At 41.3% G+C, this 24,080-nt stretch overlaps 2 pseudogenes; one reads left to right on the top strand and one right to left on the bottom strand.

The window, feature by feature from the left end:
* Nucleotides 1-162: 162 nt before the first annotated feature.
* On the bottom strand, nt 163-20,853 carry LOC131820951 (elongation factor 1-alpha 1-like; annotated as a pseudogene).
* Nucleotides 20,854-21,313: 460 nt separating this feature from the next.
* Nucleotides 21,314-24,080, top strand: part of LOC131820950 (elongation factor 1-alpha 1-like) — a 47,272-nt pseudogene continuing 44,505 nt past the window's right edge.

Genomic DNA, 24,080 nt, shown 5'->3' with positions numbered 1-24,080 from the left:
CTGTGACAGATTTTTGGTCAAGTTGTTTCCATTACAAAGTACTGATTTTAGTAATAGCTTAGAATTGCCACACACATGAAAAAAAAAAAAAAAAAAAAAGAACAAATGGTCCACAGGACATTTTCCTTTCCTTCTGAAGGTTTTACGATGCATTGTTATCATTTACCAGTCTTTTACTATTAAACTTAAATGGTCAACTGACACAAACCATTCTGAGACCATTCTTCCACAGCTGATTAAGACCAGAGTGACAGATATTGGGAATAATATACATTTAGGCTTCTGAGCTTTCTGGGAAGACTTGGTGACCATACCAGCTCCAGCTGTCTTCTTGTCTACTGCTTTGATGACACCCACAGCAACACGGCCCAGAGGGGGATAGTCAGAGAGGCTCTCAACACACACAGGCTTGCCAGGAACCATCTCAACAATGGCAGCATCACCAGATCTCAAGAACTTGGGACCGTCTTCCAGCTTCTTTCCAGAATGATGATCTATCTTCTCCTTCAGCTCATCAAACTTGCAGTGTGAGCTGTGTGACAATGCAGCACAGGTGCATATTCAGCACTGATTTGGCCTGGATGGTTCAAGATAATCACCTGAGCTGTGAAGCCAGCTGCTTCCATTGGTGGATCATTTTTCCTGTCACCAGCCACATTGCCACGATGAACACTTTGGCAGACATCTTCTTGACATTGAAGCTCACATTGTTCCCAGCAAGAGCCTCACTCAAAGCTTCATGGTGCATCTCAACAGACTTTGCTTCAGTTGTAACATTGACTGGAGCAAAGGTGACCACCATGCCAGGTTTAAGAACACCAGTCTCCACTCGGCCCACAGGGACAGCACCGTACCACCAATTCTGTAGACGTCCTGGAGAGGTAGACACAAGCTTGTCAGGTGGACAAGTTGGTGGCAGAATGCAATCCAGAGCTTCAAGCAGTGTGGTTCCACTGGCATTCCCATCTTTTCGGGTGACTTTCCATCCCTTGAGCCAAGGCATGTTAACAGTTGGCTCTGGCATGTTGTCACCATTCCAACCAGAAATTGGCACTAATGCTACTGTGTTGGGGTTGTAGCCCATTTTCTTAATGTAGGTACTGCCTACCTTAATGATTTCCTCGTATCTCTTCTGGTTTTCGGGTGGCTCAGTGGAATCCATTTTGTTAATACCAACAGTTAGTTGTTTTACACCCAGTGTGTAAGGCAGAATGGCATGCTCATGGCTCTGCTCATTCTTGGAGATGCTTCCTTCAAATTCACCAATGACAGCAGCACTAATCAGGACAGCACAGTAAGCCTGGGATGTACCTGTAACCATGTTTTTGATAAAGTCTCTGTGTCCTTGGGCATCAGTGATGGTCCCATAATACTTGCTGGTCTCAAATTTCCACAGGGAGATATCCATGGTGATACCACATTCACATTCAGCTTTTGGTTTGTCCAAGACCCAGGGACACCTGAAGGAGCTCTTTCCCATCTCAGCAGCTTTCTTCCCAAAATTTCCATGGTTCTTTTATTGATTCCACCACATTTGTAGGGCAGATGACCAATAGTGGGTTCAATTCCTTGATTTATCTTTCTGCTGCTTCATTATGGGTGTATAGAAGTACAAGACACATAGATCATTGTAACAGAATAGACAGACCAGAAATAGACCCTCAACTCTATGGTCAACTAATCTTTGACAAAGCAGGAAAGAATGTCCAATGGATAAAAGACAGTCTCTTCAACAAATGGTGTTGGACACATTGGACAGCCACATGCAGAAAAAAGAAACTGGACCACTTCCTTACACCACACATGAAAATAGACTAAAAGTGGATGAAAGACCTCAATGTGAGAAAGGAAATCATCCAAATCCTTGAGGGGAACACATGCAACAACCTCTTCAACCTCAGCTGCAAATCTTCTTCCTAGGAACATCACCAAAGGCAAGGGAAGCTAGGGCAAAAATGAACTATTGGGACTTCATCAAGATCAAACACTTTTGCAGCAAAGGGAACAATTAACAAAATCAAAAGTCAGCTGACAAAATGGGAGAAGACATTCACAAATGACATATCTGATAAAGGGCTAGTTACAAAAATCTATAAAGAACTTAGCAAACTCAACATCCATTTGTAGGGCAGATGACCAATAGTGAGTTCAATCCTTGATTTATCTTTCTGCTGCTTCATTGTGGGTATATAGAAACCAAGAGATTTCTGTACATTCATTTTATATCCCTGACTTTGTGAATTCATATATCAGTTCTAGTTATTTTCTGGTGGATTTTTTTGGGTTTTCTATATTGGGTATCATGCTGTCTGTAAATAGTGAATGTTTGAACTCCTCCTGCTGATTTGCATGCCTTATATCTCTTTTTGTGGTTTGAGTGCTAGGACTTCCAGTACTATGTTAAGTAACAATGGTAAAGATGGACACCATTCTCATGTTCCTGACTTTAGGGGGAATTGTTGCAAATTTTCCCCTTTGAGGGCCATATTAGCTGTGGGTCTTATATATATATGGAATTTATTATCTTGATGTATTTTCCATCTACCTTACTTTGTTGAGGGTTTTTTTCAGCAATAGATGCTCTATTTTGTCAAATGTTATTTTTGCATGTATCAAGAGGATCATATAGTGTTATCCTTTCTTTTATTAATGTGGTGTATCACATCGATTGATTACAAATATTGGTCCAACCCTGAAGCCCAGGAATAAATCCCACTTTATCATGGTGAGTAAGTTTTTAATGTATTGTTAGATTCGGTTTGCTAGTTAGTTGTTGAGAATTTTTGCTTCCAAGTTCATCACAGATAGTGGCCTGAAATTCTTTTTAGTGGAGTCTTTGTCTGGTTCTGGAATCAAGGTAGTGTTGGACTTATGGAATGACTTTTGAAGTTTTCCTTCCATTTTTATTTTTTGAAATAGTTTGAGAAGAATAGATATTAACCTTTCTTTGAATGTTCGGTGAATTCTCCTGGGAAGTCATTTGGCCCTGAACTTTTTTTGATTACTGATTCAATTTTTTTGTTGATTATGCATCTGTTCAGATTTTCTATTTCTTCTTCTTTCAGTTTTGTTAGTTTGTATGTTTTTAGGAATTTATCAAATTCTTTCCATTTTGTGGCATATAATTTTTCATAATATTCTCTTAGAGTTTTATGTATTTCTGTGGTGTGGGTTGTGATCTCTCCTCTTGCATTTGTGATTTTATCTATTTGAGTCCTTTTTTTCTTTTTGATATGTCTGAGTAAGTGTTTATCAATTTTATTAATTCTTTCAAAGAACCAACTCTCAGTTTCATTGATTTGTTCTGGGTTTATTTGTTTGTTTGTTTCTATATCATTTTTCCCAGCCTTAATCTTTATTATTTCTCTTCCTCTGCTGGCTTTATGCTTTGTTTGTTGCTTCTTTTCTAGCTCCATTAGATGTGTGGTTAGATTGTGTATCTGGGTCTTACTTCTTGAGGTAGGCCTGTATTGTTATATAGTGCCCTTTTATGACTGCCTCTGCTGCATCCCAGGATACACTAATTTCTGATTGAGAGACAGAGTGGTCTGATCATGTTTCTGTCATGTTTGAGGGTAGTTTTAAAATATTTTAATGCATATATTATAATTCAATCAGTATAGTAATATCTGAAATATATTATGCATGTTGTGTTAGTGAAGCTATTGATGGCCTTCCATATTTCAAGACTGTTGCTAATATTTGAGAAACAAAAGGCAACTAAAACAAAGTTACTGGTTAATGGTCCTTTCTTGTCCATAAGAGGAGACATACCTAGACACACAGAAGAAGAAATATTCAGAAGTCAGGTCAAGAAGGCCTTTAAAGACCAAGCTAAAAAACAATGTAGAATTACTCCTACAGGACAGTGGGAAGTCATTCATAAATGGTAGTTAGCCAGAGTAGTGACATGGACAGATTTGTGTGCATCGTACAGACTTTTTTTTTTTTTTTTGTAGAACAGATGATATATTGGAAGGGTGTCAGTGAGAATGCAGTTCTAGTGCTCCAGGGGACACTGAAATAAGGCTGTGGCCATTGGGTTGCTAAGGAGGGAATGGACTACAGAAACACAATTGAAATTGACTAGAAAAGTCTTGGTGATGGAATATGTGGGGAATCCAACATTGACTACAGATTGCTTTGTGGTTTTGGTGATTGGGAGGTTCTGATGCCTTTAACTAAGCTGTTAAATAGGAGAGCAGCAGCTCTGAGATGTTTGTGTTGGACCATGAATGTGTAGAAGAAGGGAAGGGTTGGTTGATGGTGGTTTACATATGACTGTCTGCAAGTTTGTGCATGTGTGCATTATATGAATAGTCACCAGCGATGTGTGAGTAAATGTGTGACAATGGATGGGCAATGGTGACACTAGAATAGGTGGGCATCACCTAAAACTATAGCAAATGTTCATTATCAGATATCAAATTTTCTCATTCTATTGTCTCAAAATCTCATTTAGACACTAGCCAACACAAATGTCTCAAATATTTATTCAAATGTCAAAATAACGATTTATCTGTTAAACCCAAATGTTTATATAAAATTAATGCATTCATTGACTTCTGCTTTCATTTCAAAATGTAGAAATCAGGACAACAGGAAAAAGAAGGGAAAGGGGGAGTAAAGTGGGATATGAACCATGACAGACTATGGGCTCCGAGAGTCAAACTGAGGGTTTTCGAAGGGAGGAGCGTAAAGAGATGGGTGAGCCTGGTGAGGGGTATTAAGGAAGGCATGTATTGCATGGAACACTGGGTGTTATATGCAAACAACAAATCATGGAACACTACATCAAAAATTAATGATGTACTGTGTGGTCACTAACATAACAATAAAAATTACAAAATGTAGAAAGCAGGAAAGAATACTTTTACTATAATTATGGCAAGAAAAGAGTTGGATGGACAGCAAATTAATGTTCGTAAACTCTTCAGAAAACAGAACAAAAAGCCAACTCAAAATTTTGACACAGAATGGAACCCTCATATATAAACACTAGTTTGGTGTCTGTTTACTTGGGACAGATGCCACCAGATAACATATAAGGTGGTAGGAAGATTAAATTAGAAACTTTTTTTTAATAAATTGCTTAAGTCTTAGCATGGACAAGCCTAAGAATGTGAAACACTAGGGGTCACAGGCATAAAGGTTTCCCACACTCTTGGCAGTTTTTTACTTAATAGACCCCACCAAGCATTCACAGGGAGAACTAGCAAGTAATCAGTAAAACTTTCTCTTTGATGTTGTCTGAGAGGAGAGAAACAACAATCACAGAACACTCATGAAAGAAATTGAAGAAGACACAAAAAGATGGAAGACCATTCCATGCTCTTGGATCGGAAGAATAAACATTGTTAAAATGTCTCTACTGCCTAGAGCAATCTATACTTTTAATGCCATTCCGATCAAAATTCCACCGGTATTCTTCAAAGAGCTGGAGCAAATAATCCAAAAATTTGTATAGAATCAGAAGAGACCCTGAATCGCTAAGGAAATGTTGAAAAACAAAAATAAAATGGGGGGCATCACGTTACCTGATTTCAAGCTTTACTATAAAACTGTGATCACCAAGACAGCATGGTACTGGCATAAAAACAAACACATAGACCAGTAGAAAGAGTAAAGAGCCCAGATATGGACCCTCAACTCTATGGGCAAATCATGTTCAACAAAACGGGAAAAAATATACAGTGGAAAAAAGACAGTATCTTCAATAAATGGTGCTGGGAAAACTGGGCAGCTATATGTAGAAGAATGAAACTCGACCATTCTCTTACACTGTACACAAAGATAAACTCAAAATGGTTAAAAGACCTCAACGCGAGACAGGAATCCATCAGAATCCTAGAGGAGAACATAGGCAGTAATCTCTTCGATATCAGCCACAGCAACTTCTTTCAAGATCTGTCTCCAAAGGCAAAGGAAACAAAAGCGAAAATAAACTTTTGGGACTTCATCAAAATCAAAAGCTTATGCACAGCAAAGGGAACAGTCAAGAAAACAAAGAGGCAACCCACGGAATGGGAGAAGATATTTGCAAATGACAGTACAGACAAAAGGTTGATATCCAGGATCTATAAAGAATTCCTCAAACTCAACACACACAAAACAGACAATCATATTTAAAAAATTGGCAGAAGATATGAACAGACACTTCTCCAATGAAGACATACAAATGGCTATCAGACACATGAAAAAATGTTAATCATCACTAGCCCTCAGGGAGATTCAAATTAAAAACACATTGAGATATCACCTTACACCAGTTAAAATGACCAAAATTAGCAAGACAGGAAACAACATGTGCTGGAGAGGATGTGGAGAAAGGGGAACCCTCTTCCACTGTTGGTGGGAATGCAAGTTGGTGCAGCCTCTTTGGAGAACAGTGTGGAGATTCCTCAAGAAATTAAAAATAGAACTTCCCTATGACCCTGCCATTGCACTACTGGGTATTTACCCCAATGATCCAGATGTCATGAAAAGAAGGGCCATCTGTACCCCAATGTTTATAGCTGCAATGGCTACGGTCGCCAAACTATGGAAAGAACCACGATGCCCTTCAACGGATGAATGGATAAGGAAGATGTGGTCCACATACACTATGGAGTATTATGCCTCCATCAGAAAGGAAGGATACCCAACTTTTGTAGCAACATGGACGGGACTGGAAGAGATTATGCCGAGTGAAATAAGTCAAGCAGAGAGAGTCAATTATCATATGGTTTCACTTATTTGTGGAGCATAACAAATAGCATGGAGGACAAGGGGAGATGGAGAGGAGAAGGAAGTTGGGGGAAATTGGAAGGGGAGGTGAATCATGAGAGACTATGGACTCTGAAAAACAATCTGAGGCGTGTGAAGTGGCGGGGGGTGGGAGGTTGTGGTACCAGGTGGTGGATATTATAGAGAGCATGGATTGCATGGAGCACTGGGTGTGGTGCAAAAATAATGAATACTGTTATGCTGAAAATAAATAATAAAAAAAAGAAACAACAATCATTACCAAATCCAACTGGACCTATCTTCTCTGTCTATATTACAGAAAAAATTAATCTTTAAGGGAAAATTCATAAAAACTCATATCCTGAGGGCACTGAGGGAATTCCATTGCAACTGGGACAGGGCACAATGCTCACCACCAAAACTCTTTCCGGACCCATCTCCCCTATCTGTCACAAATAAGAAAAGCCTCAATATTAAAGAGAGAGGGCATCATAATATTAATTTGAGGACACTGGTGGAAACGCACTGCACATAGGGTAAGGGAACAGGGAAAAAACAAGGCTCTTCCCCTGGAGGAAGGAAAGGAATTCTTGTTAAGTCCATCATTGAATATGGAGGAGGGGCAGGAAAGCTTGTGAAATCCACATCAGTAAAACTCAGATATACAGTGCATGTCTACCATTAAGACCAAATTAAAAGACCAAATACATTCATCATGCTTATTCCTCACACAAACCTAACAAATATACAGTAAATATTATAGTGAAATATAACTGGTAGAACTGCAGGTGACAGATTCATTCTGGGGAGAAGCACAAGTAGTGAGAAAGAAAATAAATTACTGGAAGAATATTAAGGCTCTGGTACCCATAGCAACAATAATAAAAAAAATTTCCCCTTTAATCTGGTAACCAAAGCAACAGCAATCTTAAATTCTGGTAACCATAGCAACAACAAATTTCAGCTGCACTGCAGTTCCAGACCACATTAAAGCACACCTCCACAGTAAAGGCCTAGAAAAGGGAAAGGCTGGCTCATATCAAAGCATAAATATATTTATCTCAGTATTTGCTATCCTATACAACATGTCCAGCTTGCTACAAACAACTACAAGGCATAAAGAGAGGCAAGGAAAACAATCTGAAAAGACAAAGTAGTCATTAAAACTAGAGTCAGAGGGGCGCCTGGGCGGCTCAGTGGGTTAAGCCTCTGCCTTCAGCTCAGGTCATGATCTCAGGGTCTTGGGATTGAACCCCGCATTGGGCTCTCTGCTTGGCGGGGAGCCTGCTTCCCCCTCTCTCTCTGCCTACTTGTGATCTCTCTCTCTGTCAAAGTAAATAAACAAAATCTTAAAAAAAAAAAAAAACTAGACTCAGATTTGACACAGGTGTTAGAAATATCAGGCAGAGAATTTAAAATAATTATAACTAATGTTAAAGTCTCTATTGAAAAAAGTATAGTACATGAAAGATTAGACAGGTAATTTAAGAAGAGAGATAAAAGCTATAAGTAGAAAGAATCAAATAAAATGCTAGAAATAAAAGAAACACCAACAGAAATGAATAATGCCTTTAACAGTCTCATCAGTTTCTCAAAACAACAATGAAAAATCTGAATTTGAAGATAGGTCAGTAGAAATTATCCAAATTCAAATACAAAGAGAAAAATAGTTAAAGAAAGAACATCCAAGAGCTGTTGGTCAATATCAAACTGTGTAACATATGTGTAATTGAAATTCCATAATGAGAAGAAGGAGAAAGCCAGAATTAATACTTGAAAAAATAATGGTCATGAGTCAACCAACATTAATGACAGACAACAAGCCATAGAACCAGGAAGTTTAGAGAATACCTAGCAAGTTAAATATCAGCACACACACACGCACACACACGGGCATATGACAGTGAAACTACTGAAAACCAAAGAAAATCTTCAAAGCAACCATGTAAAAAAAGACACATTGCCCAAAAGAATAAAATAAATTTTATAGCAGAATTTTCAAACAGGAAGACAGCTGAATGACATCTTTAATGCATTAAATGAAAAAAACCCAAATCATAAAATGAATATTCTGTACTCACCGTGAGTCATGAGTACCCTTCAAAAATGAAGGCTGGACTTCCAGTTTAAACTCAAAGATGGAAAAATATAGAAAAACAGCTGGTAAAAAATATATTAATGACTGGTTCCAACATAGAACTAAATTTACAGAACAGTCATGCTGAATTTAGGGAGAGACAGGTACTTTCATTGAGATAAAATGACCTGAGCAAGGAAATTTCCCAGCCTTTTGAAAGCTTTTGGAGGAACTCCACCAAGCTCTGAAAATGAAGATTAAGAAGAACCTAAAGAAATTACCTCCCACCTTTATGGTGTTGGTTAGGACAAGGGAAGAGCAAGTCACCGGGAAATCTGCCAAGACTCTTTCACTTTGCAGAACAAAATTTTTTAAAAATCTTATTTATTTATTTATTTGTATGTATGTATGTATGTATGTATATTTAGAGGGAGAGCGAGAACAAGAGCAAGGGAAGGGAGAAGCAGATTTCCCACTGAGCAGGGAGCCTGACATGGGACTCCATCCCCAGACGCTGGGATCATGACCTGAGCCTAAGGCAAAGCTTAACTGACTGAGCTACCCAGGTGTCCAAGATTTTATTTATGTATTTGAGAGAGAGAGTGAATAAGAGACGGAGAGCATGAGCAGGGGGACTAGGAGAGGGAGAGGGAGAAGCAGGTTCTCCAGTGAGCAGGGAGCCCAACGCAGGGCCCGATCCCAGACGCTGTGATTATGACCTAAGCCAAAGGCAGACACTTAACTAATTGAGCCACCCAGGCACCCCATGAAACAAAATTTTTTATTAAAAGAGCAGTATTGGGGCGCCTGGGTGGCTCAGTGGGTTAAAGCCTCTGCCTTCGGCTCAGGTCATGATCCCAGGGTACTGTGATCCAGCCCCGCATCGGGTTCTCTGCTCGGCGGGGAGCCTGTTTCCTCCTCTTTCTATGCCTGCTACTCTGCCTACTGGTGATCTCTGTCTGTCAAATTAATAAATAAAATCTTTATAAAAAATAAAAGAGCAGTATATCACCTGGAGACACTAGTGATATACTAATGCAAAATGGAACTCTGTCCAGGTCCAGGTCCACAATCTCATTAGGTAAAAAATAAAAGAAAAGCCTTAATCTGTAGGAAGAAAATTCCCAACTTACAGACAGAGAATTTTGGTAAATGGCTGCTTTAGCTGGAGAGAGGAAATGAGGATGGTGAAAGCTCTAGCCTTCCATGAATGACAGAAGATCCTATAAAGAAGGTAAGATCATTGAAAGGCAGACTCACTGTGTTCCCCAAAGACTGAGGCATAATAAGGACATCACATAATCCCCACCCTCACTGATTCCCTATACTCTATCACCACAGTAAAAAAAACATTTAGCAACATAGCAAAGTACAGCTGGGAGAGCTACAAGAGACAGATTGTTTCTTGAAAGCCAGATAAAGAGAGCAACAAAAGCTAATATGGGAGACAAACCACCAGAGGAATTTCAAACCTCTACTATCCAGAGCAAGATGTAAATCTCAACACTGCTAACAAAGCAATGAAAAAAAAAAAACCTTCAAATATAGTACAATTCCTGGCTAGTTTAACAGAAATCTGCACACTAGAGGTTTATTTCCCTTATATCTAGTACCTTAAATAACATGTTAGGCTTTCAAATAATTTTACAAAGAATGCCAAAAGTTAAAATAAAATGATGGTGAAAGTGGTCAAAAGATTTTTAAGGAATTTGAAATGACTATGATTAATATAATAAAGGTTCTAAAAGAAAAAGTTGATCACATGAAAGAGCAGATAGGTTATTTTAGCAAAGAGATGGAAACTATAAGAACCCAAGGAAATCATAGAAATAAAAAATACAGTAAAAAATATAAAGAATGCATTTCAAAGGCTTGCCAGTAGATTTTCATAGCCAAGGAGTGAATCAATAGACTAAAAAACAGAGGTATAAGAATTGCTCAAATTTTGGGAGTGGAGTCTTTTGGGTTTTCCATATAAAGAATCATGTCATCTGCAAAGAGAGAGAGTTTGACTTCTTCATTACCAATTTGGATACCTTTCATTTCTCTTTGTTGTCTGGTAGCTGTTGCTAGGACTTCTAATCCTATGTTGAACAAGAGTGGTGAAAGTGGGCATCCTTGTCTTGTTCCTGATCTCAACAGGAAGGCTGCAAGCTTTTTCCCATTGAGGATGATATTTGCTGTGGGTCTTTCATAGATAGATTTGATGAGGTTCAGGACTGTTCCCTCTATCCCTATACTTTGAAGCGTTTTAATCAGGAACAGATGCTGGATTTTGTCAAATGCTTTTTCTGCATCAATTGAGAGGACCATGTGGTTCTTCTCTCTTCTCATATTAATTTGTTCTATCACATTGATTGATTTGCGAATGTTGAACCATCCTTGTAGCCCAGGGATGAATCCCACCTGATCACGGTGGATAATCTTTTTAATGTGCTGTTGGATCCTGTTGGCTAGGATCTTGTTGAGAATCTTAGCATCCATATTCATCAGTGATATTGGTCTGAAATTCTCCTTTTTTCGTAGGATCTTTGCCTGGTTTGGGGATCAGGGTAATGCTGGCTTCCTAGAAAGAGTCTGGAAGTTTTCCTTCTGCTTCAATTTTTTGAAACAGCTTCAGGAGAATAGGTGTTATTTCTTCTTTGAATGTTTGGTAGAATTCGCCAGGGAATCCGTCAGGTCCTGGGCTCTTGTTTTTTGGGAGGTTATTGATCACTGCTTCAATCTTGTTACTAGATATTGGTCTATTCAGGTTGTCGATTTCTTCCTGCTTTAATTTTGGTAGTTTATAGTTTCCCAGGAATGCATCCATTTCATCTAGGTTGCTAAGCTTATTGGCATATAAATGTTGATAATAACTTCTGATGATTGTTTCTACTTCCTTGGTATTAGTTGTGATCCCTCCCTTTTCATTCATCATTTTATGAATTTGGGCTCTCTCTCTTTTCTTTTGGATTAGTTTGGCCAATGGTTTATCGATATTATTGATTCTTTCAAAAAACCAGCTTCTAGTTTCATTGATACGTTCTACTGTATCTCTGGTTTCTACCTCATTGATCTCAGCTCTAATTTTGATTATTTCCCTTCTTATGTGTGGAGTTGGTTTGATTTGTTGTTGATTCTCCAGTTCTTTAAGGTGTAGAGACAGCTGGTGTATTCTGGATTTTTCCATTTTTTTGAGGGAGGCTTGGATGGCTATGTATTTCCCCCTTAGGACCGCCTTTGCTGTATCCCATAGGTTTTGGACCGAAGTGTCTTTATTCTCATTGGTTTCCATGAATTGTTTCAGTTCTTCTTTGATCTCCTGGTTGATCCAAGCATTCTTAAGCAAGGTGGTCTTTATAGCTTCCAGGTGTTTGAGTTCCTTCTGAACTTTTCCTTGTGATTGAGCTCCAGTTTCAAAGCACTGTGATCTGAGAATTTGCAGGGAATAATCTCAGTCTTTTGGTATTGGTTGAGTCCTGATTTGTGACCCAGTATGTGGTCTGTTCTGGAGAAGGTTCCATGTGCACTTGAGAAGAATGAGTATTCTGTTGTTTTAGGGTGGAATGTTCTGTATATATCTATGAGGTCCATCTGGACCATTGAATGTGTCATTCAATGCTCTTTTTTTTATTGATTTTCTATTTCGATGATCTGTCTATTTCTGAGAGAGGCATGTTAAGATCGCCTACTATTAATGTATTCATATCAAAATGACTCTTTATCTTGATTAACAGTTTTCTTATGTAATTGGTTGCTCCCATATTGGGAGCATAGATATTTACAATAGTTAGATCATCTTGGTGGATAGTCCCTTTAAGGATTATGTAGTGTCCTTCTGTATCTCTGACTACAGTCTTTAGTTTAAAGTCTAATTTATCTGATATGAGAATCGCTACCCCAGCCTTCTTTTGAGGCCCATTGGCATGAAAGATGCTTCTCCATCCCTTCACTTTCAGTCTGGGTGTATCTTTAGGTTCAAAATGGGTCTCTAGTCAACAACATATGGATGGGTCCTGTCGTTTTATCCAATCTGCAACCCTGTGCCATTTTATGGGCGCATTTAGGCCATTCACATTGAGAGTGATTATTGATATGTTTTATTGACATCTGGTTACCTTTGAAGTCTTTCTTTCTGTAGATTGTCTCTATATTTCTTTTCAATGCCATTCTTAGGATTTTTTCTCTATTATAGAACCCCCTTAATATTGCATGTGTTGGTATATAGTTGCTGATAATGTGTCCTAACAATTCCCTGTTTCTTTTGCATTGGTCGTGATCTTTCATGAAGAGCTTGATCCCTATATGTTCTAGACTTCTTTCTTTCTCCTCCCCTTCAGGGATTCCAATAATTCTGACTATGGAACGCTTCATGGCATCATTTATTTCCCTGATTCTGTTTTCGTGGTTTCTAAGCTGTTTGTTCCAGGCTTCCTCCTGATTCTTTCTCTCTATCTGTTTGTCTTCCAGATCACTAATTCTATCTTCTGTCTCAGTTACCCTAGCTTTGAGAGAGTTTAGATTAGATTGAACTCATTGAGAGCATTGTGAACCTCCTCCCTGGTGGCTTTAAGCTCCACCCTAATATTGTGAACATCCTGTCTGGTCGCTTTCAGTTCTGCCCTAATCAATTCCGTTTGGTCATCCATGGCTTTCTCCAACCTAGCTATTTCCTGGATAATTGTTAGCCTGAATTCTCTTTCCGACATATTGTCTATGTTGATAGCCGTTAGCTCTGTTGCAGAAGGTCCATCCTCTGTATTTTTCTTCTGTTGGGCATTTCTCCCCCTAGTCATTTTGGTGGGAGATGACTGAACAGATGTAGCTGGATGTATCAACTGTGGTGCAGTCAAGGTGCACCCTGGAACACTTCTGAGCAATCAGGATTCCCCACCCAAACGAGAGCCAAAAGAAAAGAAAAAGGAAAAAAAAGTAAAAGAAAAAAGAAAAGAAAAAAAGAGAGAGAGAGAGAGACAGGAAAGAAAGTGTAGATGAAAAAGAAGTTTCAGCCCAGATGGGCCCCAAGGTAAGATTTATGAAGTTGACAAAGAAAAAGAGACAAACAAAAAGACTGATACAAGTATATGACAAGAGAAAAAAAAATATATGCAAATAAAGGAAGAACCTCTCAAAAAGAACCCCAAGTGTAAGATTTATATGCTATCAGGGCAAACACAAAAACACAGAAACACTGGTGTAAGAAGAAGATGGGAGAGTTCTTTTAAATTCTCAGTGTATGCGAGGAAGGTTGTTTTGATTCTTCCTGGATGTATCTTGATATCTTTGTTAAAGGACTCAACTTTCCTAAGAAAGAAGGGATTAAAAATATAGGGGTAGTATTGATTGGGGAAAGGGAATTACTTTGAAGTTTTACTCTATATGAATATTAGAGGATAAAAATAAAAAGGAATAAACTAGACTAAACTAAACTAAAATTTAAAAAAAGGAATTCAAAAAATAAAAATGCAAAAGAAAAACATAGGTGTATGTATCAAAAAGTTCAGGTTAGAAGGGTATTATGGAATTTGATGTACTGTACAGCTCGCTGTGATGGTAAATAGGTTTAAAAAATTACCTATGTGTAAAAAAAAAAAAAATGAACCAGAATAGGAGGAAGGAGTGAACAATAAAAGTTTTCCCATGAAGTAGTGGTTGTTCTCTTGTAGTCCTTTCTCTCTCTTTTTCTCTCTTTTTTTTCTTTGTTGGTTTGTTTTCTGGGGGAGGGGCCTGCCACGTGGGTTGTCAGTCAATGATGTTTCCTGAGTTAAGTCCTCCCGCCCCCCTCAAGGGGGTGGGCTCTGAGGAAACAGGTTCTTTTCAGGCTTTTGTTCTCTGGCGGTTTTTATGTTTGTTCACTTTTTTTTCTCTCACCTTGACCGCCTGTGATGGTTTTTGTAGTTTTAGAGGAAAACAAACCGCACCCTGATCTCCCTCTCAGAGAGAAGCCTCAGTCTGGGTGCAGAGCCTAAATAAGTCCCCCCTTGGCCCCTAGCAGAGCAGGTTCCAAGTTGCAGACCCTGGGGGCGCAGAATCTTTTGCTTGTACCCAAAGCCAAGGCAGTGGTGGCTGTCTGGGAGCTCCCGACCGCCAGAGAGGTTCCAAGCAGCAATCGCACACTGAGATTTTGCCGCTGGCCCGGGCTGGGAGTGCCTGGTCTTGCTGGGTCTAAGAGTGCCCGGCTTGCGCGCACCTCTTTCAGGGGTGGCTATGGGTCGCGGGCAAGTCTCAGGCACTGAGAACGGGGCGCTGGTCCGAATGCAGCAGGCTGAGCTTTTGCGCACTTCTGTCAGTGGAGAGTTTGGGCCGTGGGGCTTAGGCTCTGAAACAATGGCGCGGGTCAAAGAGCGCAGGCCGGGCCTTGGTAACTCTCTCAGGGGAGCATGAGGGACATGCTCGCATATCTCAGGCTTTGTAGTAGGGTTCTCATGTTCTGCCGACCCGCTTAGCTCCCATCCCATCACAGGAGCTAGAGCCCATGCATTCTCGGGCGCGCTGGTGGCTTAGGGACCAAGACCTGGTTTCTCCGCCACACTCTCTCAGCCTCAATGCTGGGGAGGCTGTCCTGGGACCGGAGACTTAAGCCCCTGTCCCTAGCTGCCCCGATTCCCACAATATCCCCCCCGCAATCCTTTGCTCTTTTGGAGTGCTTTCAACCAGTCTCCAAGTTAATGCTGGTCCCCAGATGCAGGGCACTCTCGCTCGTATTGGGGTATTACTTTCCAACCGGTTGCCTCTGGTGGCTCCCTCCCCCTTTTGTTTATCTTCTGATATCAGTTCGCAGTTCCCACTCCGCTTTACCTGCCCACTGGCATCTTCTCCCCCTGTAGAGATCCAGACGTGTATAATTCTGATCTCAGGCTGATTTCATGGGTGAATGGAGTTCTTTGGTAGGTAATCAGCTCACTTTGGGGTACCGGCTGAAAAGGCGCCTCCCCCTATTCCCCCGCCATCTTGCCCCCCCCCCTCTCTATTCTGTTCCATTTGTCTATGTGTCTGTTTTTGTGCCAGTACCATGCTGTCTTGGTGATCAGAGGGTTTTTTTTAAATTTTTTATTTCTTTTCAGCATAACAGTATTCACTGTTTTTGCACCACACCCAGTGCTCCATGCAATCCGTGCCCTCTCTAATACCCACCACCTGGTTCCCCCAACCTCCCAACCCTCGCCCCTTCAAAACCCTCAGATTGCTTTTCAGAGTCCATAGTCTCTCATGGTGATCAGAGTTTTGTAATAAATCTTGAAATTAGACAACATGATGCCCCCCAGATTTGTTTTTCTTTATCAACATTTCCTTGGCAATTCGGGGACTTCATCAAGATAAACAACAACAGCAACAACAACAACAACAACAACAAACTTCTGCACAGCAAAGGAAACAGCTAACAAAACAAAGAGGCAACGCATAGTATGGGAGAAGATATTTGCAAATGACATTACAGATAAGAGCTGGTATCCAAAATCTATAAGGACCTTCTCATTTCAACATTCAAAAAAAAAAAAAAAAAACAAATAAGTCAAAAAATGGGCAGAAGACATAAACAGACATTTTTCCAAAGAAGACATGCAAATGGCTAACAGACACAAGAAAAAATATTCATCATCATTAACCACCAGGGAAATTCAAATCAAATCACACTGAGATACCACCTTATACCAATTAGAATGGTTAAAATGAACAAAACGGGGCACCTGGGTGGCTCAATGGGTTAAGCCTCTGCCTTCGGCTCAGGTCATGATCTCAAGGTCCTGGGATTGAGCCCCGCACTGGAATCTCTGCTTCACGGGAATCCTGCTTCCCCCGCCCCTCTGCCTGCCTCTCTGCCTACTTTAATCGCTCTCTATCAAATAAATAAATAAAATATTTTAAAAAATGAACAAAACAGGAAGCAACAAATGTTAGTGAAGATGCGGAGAAAGGGGAACCCCCTTACACTGTTGGTGGGAATGCAAGTTGGTACAGTCACTTTGGAAAACAGTGTGGAGGTACCTTAAGAAGTTAAAAATAGAGCTACCTTATGACCCAGCAATTGCATTACTGAGCATTTACCCCAAAGATACAGAGGTGGTGAAAAGAAGAGCTACATGCACCCCAATGTTCATAACAGCAATGTCCACAATAGCCAAACTGTGAAAGGAGCCAAGATGTCCTTCAATGGATGAATTGATAAAGAAGATGTGGTCCACGTATGCAATGGAATATTACTCAGCCATCAGAAAGGATGAATACCTATCACTTACATTGACATGGAAAGAACTGGAGGGTAATATGCTAAGTGAAGTAAGTCAATCAGAGAAAGACAATTATCATATGGTTTCATTCATATGTGGAATATAAGGAATGGTGCAGAGAATCATAGGGCAGGGAGGAAAACTGAAAGGGAAGAAATCAGAGAGGCAACCAAACCATGAGGGACTCTTGACTCCAGGAAATATACTGAGGGCTGTGGACAGGGAGGTAGGTGGCTATGGAGATGGGGCAACTGGGTGATGGGCATTAAGGAGGGAACATGATGTGATGAGCACTGGAAGTTGTATACAACTGGTGAATCATTGAAAATTATATTAAAAACTAATGATGTGTTATTTGTTGGATAATTGAATTTAAATTTTAAAAATGCAAAAAAAATGGTCCAGTTTCATTCTTTTGCATGTTAACTGTCCAGCTTTCCCAACAGCATTTGCTGAAGAGACTGTCTTTTCCCCATTTGGTATTTTTTCCTTTTTTGTTGAAGATTAATTGCCAATATAGTAGTGTGTTCATTTCTGGGTTTCCTTTTCTGTTCGATTGATCCAGTAATTTGTGCCAAACACCTACTCTTTTGATCACTACAGCTTTGTAATCAGTTGAAGTATGGAATTGTGATGCCTCCAGCTTTGCTCTTCTTTTTCAAGGTTGTTATGGCTATTCAGGCTATTCAAGGTTGTATTTGGCTATTGTGGTTCCATATATCTTTTATAATTGATTGTTCTACTTCTGCAAAAAATAGTGTTAGCATTTTGATGGGATTGCACTAAATGTGTAGATTGTTTTGGGTAGCATTGACATTTTTAAGATTTTATTTATTTATTTGACAGAGAGAGATCACAGTAGGAGAGAGGAAGGGAAGAGATCACAGAGAGAGAGGAAGGGAAGCAGGCCTCCTGCTGAGAAGAGAGCCTGATGTGGGACTCGATCCCAGGACACTGAGATCATGACCTGAGCCGAAGGCAGCGGCTTAACCCACTGAGCCACCCAGGTGCCCCAGCACTGACATTTAAACAATATTTGTTCTTCCAATCCATGAGCATGGAAAGTCTTTCCATTTCTTTGTGTCTTTCTCAATTTCTTTCAAAAGTGTTCTATAGTTTCAGAGTGCTGGTCTCTAACCTCTTTGGTTAGGGTATTACTACCTATCTTATCATTGTTGGTGCACTTGTAAATATGATTGATTCCATAATCAAAGGAGTGAGACTGATACAAAGCAAAGGTCAAGCAAAGCTTTATTTCACGCCAAGCATCGAGAGTCAAACTGACAGGTCAGGGCCATCTCTTACAAAGAGGCAACCCCTCCCAGCCTCACAGACTAACTTTTATAGAGCAAAGGCCATGTGGTTGAGCCTGGCCACACACAGGTGGCCAATGAGATTACAATTTACCCTAGTAGATATTTGAGCTAGCCTATCACCTTGGTCAGAATTGGTGGGGCCCACGCTCCCTGGTAGCTAGGGAGACAGTATGCACACTCCACTGATTGGATGTCTCCACCTGGCCTGACCTGCCCTTGTATCTGGGCTTTGCAAGTAAGTTCCTCTGGGAGGGGCAGGGTCAATGTAAGTTTACTGCATAGGGTCAGTCTAAGTTTACTGCATAAGCAACAAAATGGCTCCCTCTGGCTAAGTAGGCCCTTACATTCCCCACTTTTCTTTGGAGATTAGTCAAATTTTTGACTTTTCAGCCAGTTCTATGTTCTCCTGTTGTAAGGGGTTATATTGAGCATGTAAGACTAACATTTTTATCGCTCTAATTTTCTTTTGTACAAATGACATTAGGGTGTTTTTAATGCAGGGGCCAAAAAGTAACATTAGTGCACAGTCAGTTGATGAGGTAGCCATTCACCGCTTTGTATAACCTTTTCCATTTTTCCTAATTCTGTTTGTCTAATTTCCCACCTATACTTTTTTGTCTTATGAGGTGACTCAGAAACTCTTACACAAGCAGGTAACAATAGGAGCAACAATGAACTCATAGTCTTTTGAGTCTTAGCTTTAGTCCATGGTCAGCGGGGTCCATTGGCTTCAGCTCCCATCTCTGGGGGGTGTCCTTGTCCTCAGCTCATTTGACGTGACCCACGTGAATCCAGGCCCTGATACCTTCTACTTTTATTGCCATGGGGTGGTCAGGATGACAGTAAATGGTCCCTTCCAGCGAGGCTCCAAGTTTCCCACTTGGTGGCGGCATATCCAAACCAAATCCCCAGGTTGGTAAGGATGTAGCTCCACCTCCATCTCTGTCCCAGTGTGGGCAGTCTGGATCCCTGTGTGGGCTTTTTAAAAGACAGACTATAATGCCTGCAGTGATCGGAGTACAGACTGATCAGTCATTTCTGCTATAGCAACCTCTTGTAGCTGAGGGCAGAGTTGGGGGGTGGTCTCCCGAACATTATTTCAAATGGGGTCACCTTGTTTAAGTAGGGTGTACACCACGCCCTGAGGAGGGCAAAAGGAAGGAGATCCACCCATCCACCATCAGTCTCCAGAATTAGCTTTGTCAAGGTCTCTTTAAGAGTCCGGTTCATTCTCTCTACTTGCCCGGAACTCTGAGGCCAGTAGGCACAATGTTGTTTCCAATTAGTGCCCACAGCCTTGGCCAATGCCTGTGAGACTGAACTCACAAATGCAGGGCCGTTGTCTGACCCGATAGTGAGAGGCAACCCAAACTTCTAGTAGCTTTTTGGCTACCACTCCTGCTGTCTCATGTTTGGCAGAAAAAGCCTCTACCCAGCCTGAAAAGGTATCTACAAAAACTAACATACACTTGTGCCCATATTTTCTGGGTTTCATCTCTGTAAAATCTATTACCAATAAATTCCTGTTTCCTTACCTCTTTCTCTTTTCCCTCTTCCCATTCTAATTCCCCCCACATTAACTGCCTAGCATTGAGCACATCTATCAACTACATCCTGAACCATACGCCCTAATTTAGAGACCTGGAACTGCTTGCCTATAAGCTCCTTGAGTTCACATGTCCCCAAATGAGTACCCTGATGTATCTGGTCTACTAACTTCTTGCCTAGTCTTCGAGGAAGAATTAACGTTCTTGTTTTAGTCTTAGCCCAATCCCCTTCATAGTCTAATTTAGCCCATTTTTTTTGGTAAATACTTTAAATCTTCCTCTGAGTAGTCAAGTTTTTCTGGTAGGGCTGGAGCCGGGAGTGTAACCAGCTCTTGCACTGTCTCTTGGGCTGCTTGCTTTGTGGCTTGATCTGCTAATTGGTTTCCTTTTGAAATCAGATCAGTCCCCTTTTGGTGTCCCAGGCAGTGCATAACAGCCACCTCTTTTGGGTCCCAAATAGCTTGGAGGAGAGCCAATATTTCTTCTCTGTTTTTAATTCCTTTTCCTTCTGCTGTTAATAGGCCCCTTTCTTTATAAATAGCGCCATGTATATGGAGAGTAGCAAAGGCATACCTGCTGTCCATATAGATGTTGGCAGTTTTACCTTTGGCTATCTGCAGTGCCTTAGTGAGTGCAATCAGCTCTGCTTTCTACACTGAGGTTCCATGTGGCAGGGCTGCCGTCCAGAGTTCCTGCTCAGGGGAAACCACCGCAGCCCCCACATACCTCTTTCCATTGACCATGTAGCTACTCCTGTCTGTGAACAGAGTCATCTCTGCATCTGGGAAGGAAATGTCTCTGAAGTCCGGCCTTATTCCTGTGACTTGGGTTAGGACCTCCTTGCAGTCGTGTGGGTGGTCAGCCAGCTCCTCTGGCAGCAGTGTGGCTGGATTTAGCACCACAGGGGCTAGAAGGTCACTCTTGGTTTGTTGAGGAGAAGGGCCTGATACCCTGTCACTCAGGCGTTCATCATCCATCAGTCTAGGGGAGTCCGGAGAAGGCCATCGATAACATGGGTGGTGGTCAAGATGAGATTTTGACCCAAAGTCAATTTACTTGCATCCTTGACCAGGAGGGCCGTGGCAGCAATTATGCGGAGGCAAGGGGGGAAACCCAGCTGCTACTGGATCTATTTTCTTGCTAAGATAGGCTACTGGCCAAGGCCCCAGAGTCTGAGTCAAAACTCCTTTGGCCACCCCTGCTTTTTCATCCACATACAAGTGGAAGGGCTTGGTAACATCTGGGATGGTTGATGCTGGGGCACTTGGTAAGGCTGTTTGTAATTCCTGAAATGCTCCTTCTTCCTCAGTTGTCCACTCTATCATAGTGAGCCCCCCTTTTGCCAGTTCGTAGAGAGGTTGGGCAATCTCTGCAAACCGTGGTATCCACAGCCTACAGTAGCCCACTGTCCCAAGAAACTCCCTCACTTGTCGGGACATGTTGGGGTGGGTGATCACCTGTTTCCTGGACTCAGACAGTGAACACACTCCCTCGTGGAGATCAAAGCCTATATAAGTGGCATGGCTCTGACAAGCTGTGCTTTCCTTGCTGACACCTGATACCCTTTTTCCTGAAGAGTCAGTAAGAGAGCTCTCCTCCCCAGCAAACATGACTCATAGTCCTCAGCGGCTATTAGCAAGTCATCAACATACTGTAACAGAGTGACTCCCGGGTTGGAGGTTCTGCACTCACACAAATCCTCATGTAGGGCTTCGTCGAAGATAGTGGGTGAATTCTTGAATCCTTGGGGAAGTCTTGTCCAGGTGAGCTGGGCTTGGAATCCTTCCTGTGGGTCGGACCACTCAAAAGCAAAGAGGGGCTGAGAATCCCTTGCTAAAGATATGCATAAAAATGCATCCTTGAGATCTAAGATGGTATAAACAGTTCTTTTGGGACCCAAGAGGGAGAGTAGGGTATAGGGGTTAGGCCCTGTTGGGTGGATATCTTCAACCCATTTATTAACTTCCCGCAAGTCCTGAACAGGCTGGTACTCCCCAGTCTCGGCCTTTTTGATGGACAGCAAAGGTGTGTTTCATGGAGACTTGCAAGGAACTATGATCCCGTCTCCTTGGAGGCGGTTAATGTGTTTTCTGATCCCTTCCTTTGCTTCCCAGGGAAGGGAGTACTGCCAGATGTGAACAGCTGTCGCCATTGCTTTTAATTGTACCACCACTGGAGGCTGTCCCTTGGCCAAGCCAGGGGGCTTCCCTTCTGCCCAGACTTCGGGAAACTCGACCTTTAGGGTTTGGAGAAGACTCCCTTCTCTTGTCTCCTCTGATTCTGAGACTGGCTTGTAAAAAAGGTATTCATCTAATGCTGCCACAAACATCTTCACAGTGGGTTGTCTCAAGGTTATAGTCATATCTCCTGAGAACTGAATACCAGCTCATAGTTTGTGGAGGAGATCTCTTCCCATCAGGTTCTATGGGGCATTAGGGAGGACCAAGAATCAATGATTGACTACTCCTGAGACCAAATTTAAAGTCCTTTCTGTTGTCCATTTATGTCTTTCTGTGCCATTCACCCCTTGTACCCAGACTTCCTCTCCAGATAGTTTTCCCATAGATTTAAGTAATGATGAAAATTGGGCTCCCATGTTTACCAAAAAATCAATTGATTTCCCCTCCACTTCAGTTTTCACCTGAGGTTTGGGGAGGGGCTCTGAACCACAGCCCCTTCAGTCTCTGGTGGCCAGCATTGCTGTCTTCCTTTTGGGGCACTCCCTGGCCCAGTGTCCTTTTTCCTTACAGTAAGCACATTGATCTGAATCTAAGTCTTCCTGCCTGCCTTCTCTGTGCTTAGGCTTTTCCTTCCATTTACCTGCCTCATGTAATGCCAAAATCTTCCTCCTGTGCATCCCTGTTGTTTAACACCTTTTCTGCCACTAACCCAGTCAGAATCTTCCCTTCAAGTCCTTTGATTTTCTGAAGTTTCCTCCCTATATCTGGGGCTGACTGACTGGCAAAAGCAAGATCATCTAAACGAGCTATCGTCCAACTTCCCTGAGTTTACCTCAAGTTGTCTAGCTTAGGTAAACAAACATTTACTTTTACATCTCTGTAAGTTACAGATAACTTAAGAAAAAGTTTCCTTAGGCTGGAAGAGCAAACATTACAGAACCAGTAATGTTTAAAGTAAAACAAAACATCAAGAGATACAACATTACAATCTTTCAGTTCATCTAGTCCCATGTTATTAATTCTGGTTTAGTCCGAATGCAGCTTTTACCTCTGGAAATTCTTACCATTTCAGTTCCAGGATTTTAACATATCAAAGACCTGTATTTGTCTTGAAAGTCTTCCCATATGAATTCCCTTTAAGGCGGAAGTTATTTTACAAGAGAATTCTCAGAAGGCAAATTTATGAATCAGTTAAGCACAAAAAATGTTCACCAACAGATTTCAAAAGCACAAACCCAGTTCCAGCAACCAACACTCTAGCATTTTATCCCATTTGATTAAGACCTAGATGTCCAACAAATTTAATTCCATTTGTCTTTCAAGCAACCCTTCCTTCACTGTTTCAGGTTACCAAAGACTTTGAGAGCTACTTTAACAATTACCCATTAAAACCCTGAGACAGAAAGTTAACCATTAGTTTTAGTAATCTCTTTGTTAACAGATTTCACGTTCCACCTGGGCCCACTCCACTTTCCTGCCAGCAAGGGGAGGGGCTATGCAGTCCACATCTGGCCAGAGAAGACAGGAACTTCCCTGAAACAAAGGGAGTTTTGGCAGCTGCTTGGGAATATTCCCTAAAGTCTCTGTCTCAAGTTGGACTAACCACAGTTGGCTCCAGTTATATATAGCCATTAAAAGTCACAGTCCCCTCCCTCTCTGCTTGCCCCATTTCTTTAAACACAGCAAACAACACAACAGACAACAAAAAGACAAGACAAAGACAACCACAGGTCCAGTAGTCCTGACACTGGTGGGGATTTCTAGGGGGACTCAAACCCCCTGGCGATCTACCAGTGGAGGGAAGGGACTTCCCCACATCCACTCCAGCCTTGGGGAGCATGGCTGTTTCCAGCTTCTCCCTGGTGGGCCATACCCTGGAGCTCCACAACCAGACAGATAGACAGGATCCCGAGATCTTACCTCCAGAGGCTTTTTTCAGAAATTCTGATGCTGGCTCAGTTCTTGTCGTTTAATTCCGGATGAGCCCCCAGTGTTGAGTCTGTAATCAAAGGAACAAGACTGAT

This window comes from Mustela lutreola, chromosome X, assembly GCF_030435805.1.
Source record: "Mustela lutreola isolate mMusLut2 chromosome X, mMusLut2.pri, whole genome shotgun sequence".
NCBI classification, from domain to species: Eukaryota; Metazoa; Chordata; class Mammalia; order Carnivora; family Mustelidae; genus Mustela; species Mustela lutreola.
Note: the sequence above shows the minus strand (reverse complement) of the source record. Positions and strands in the feature narration are given on the sequence as shown.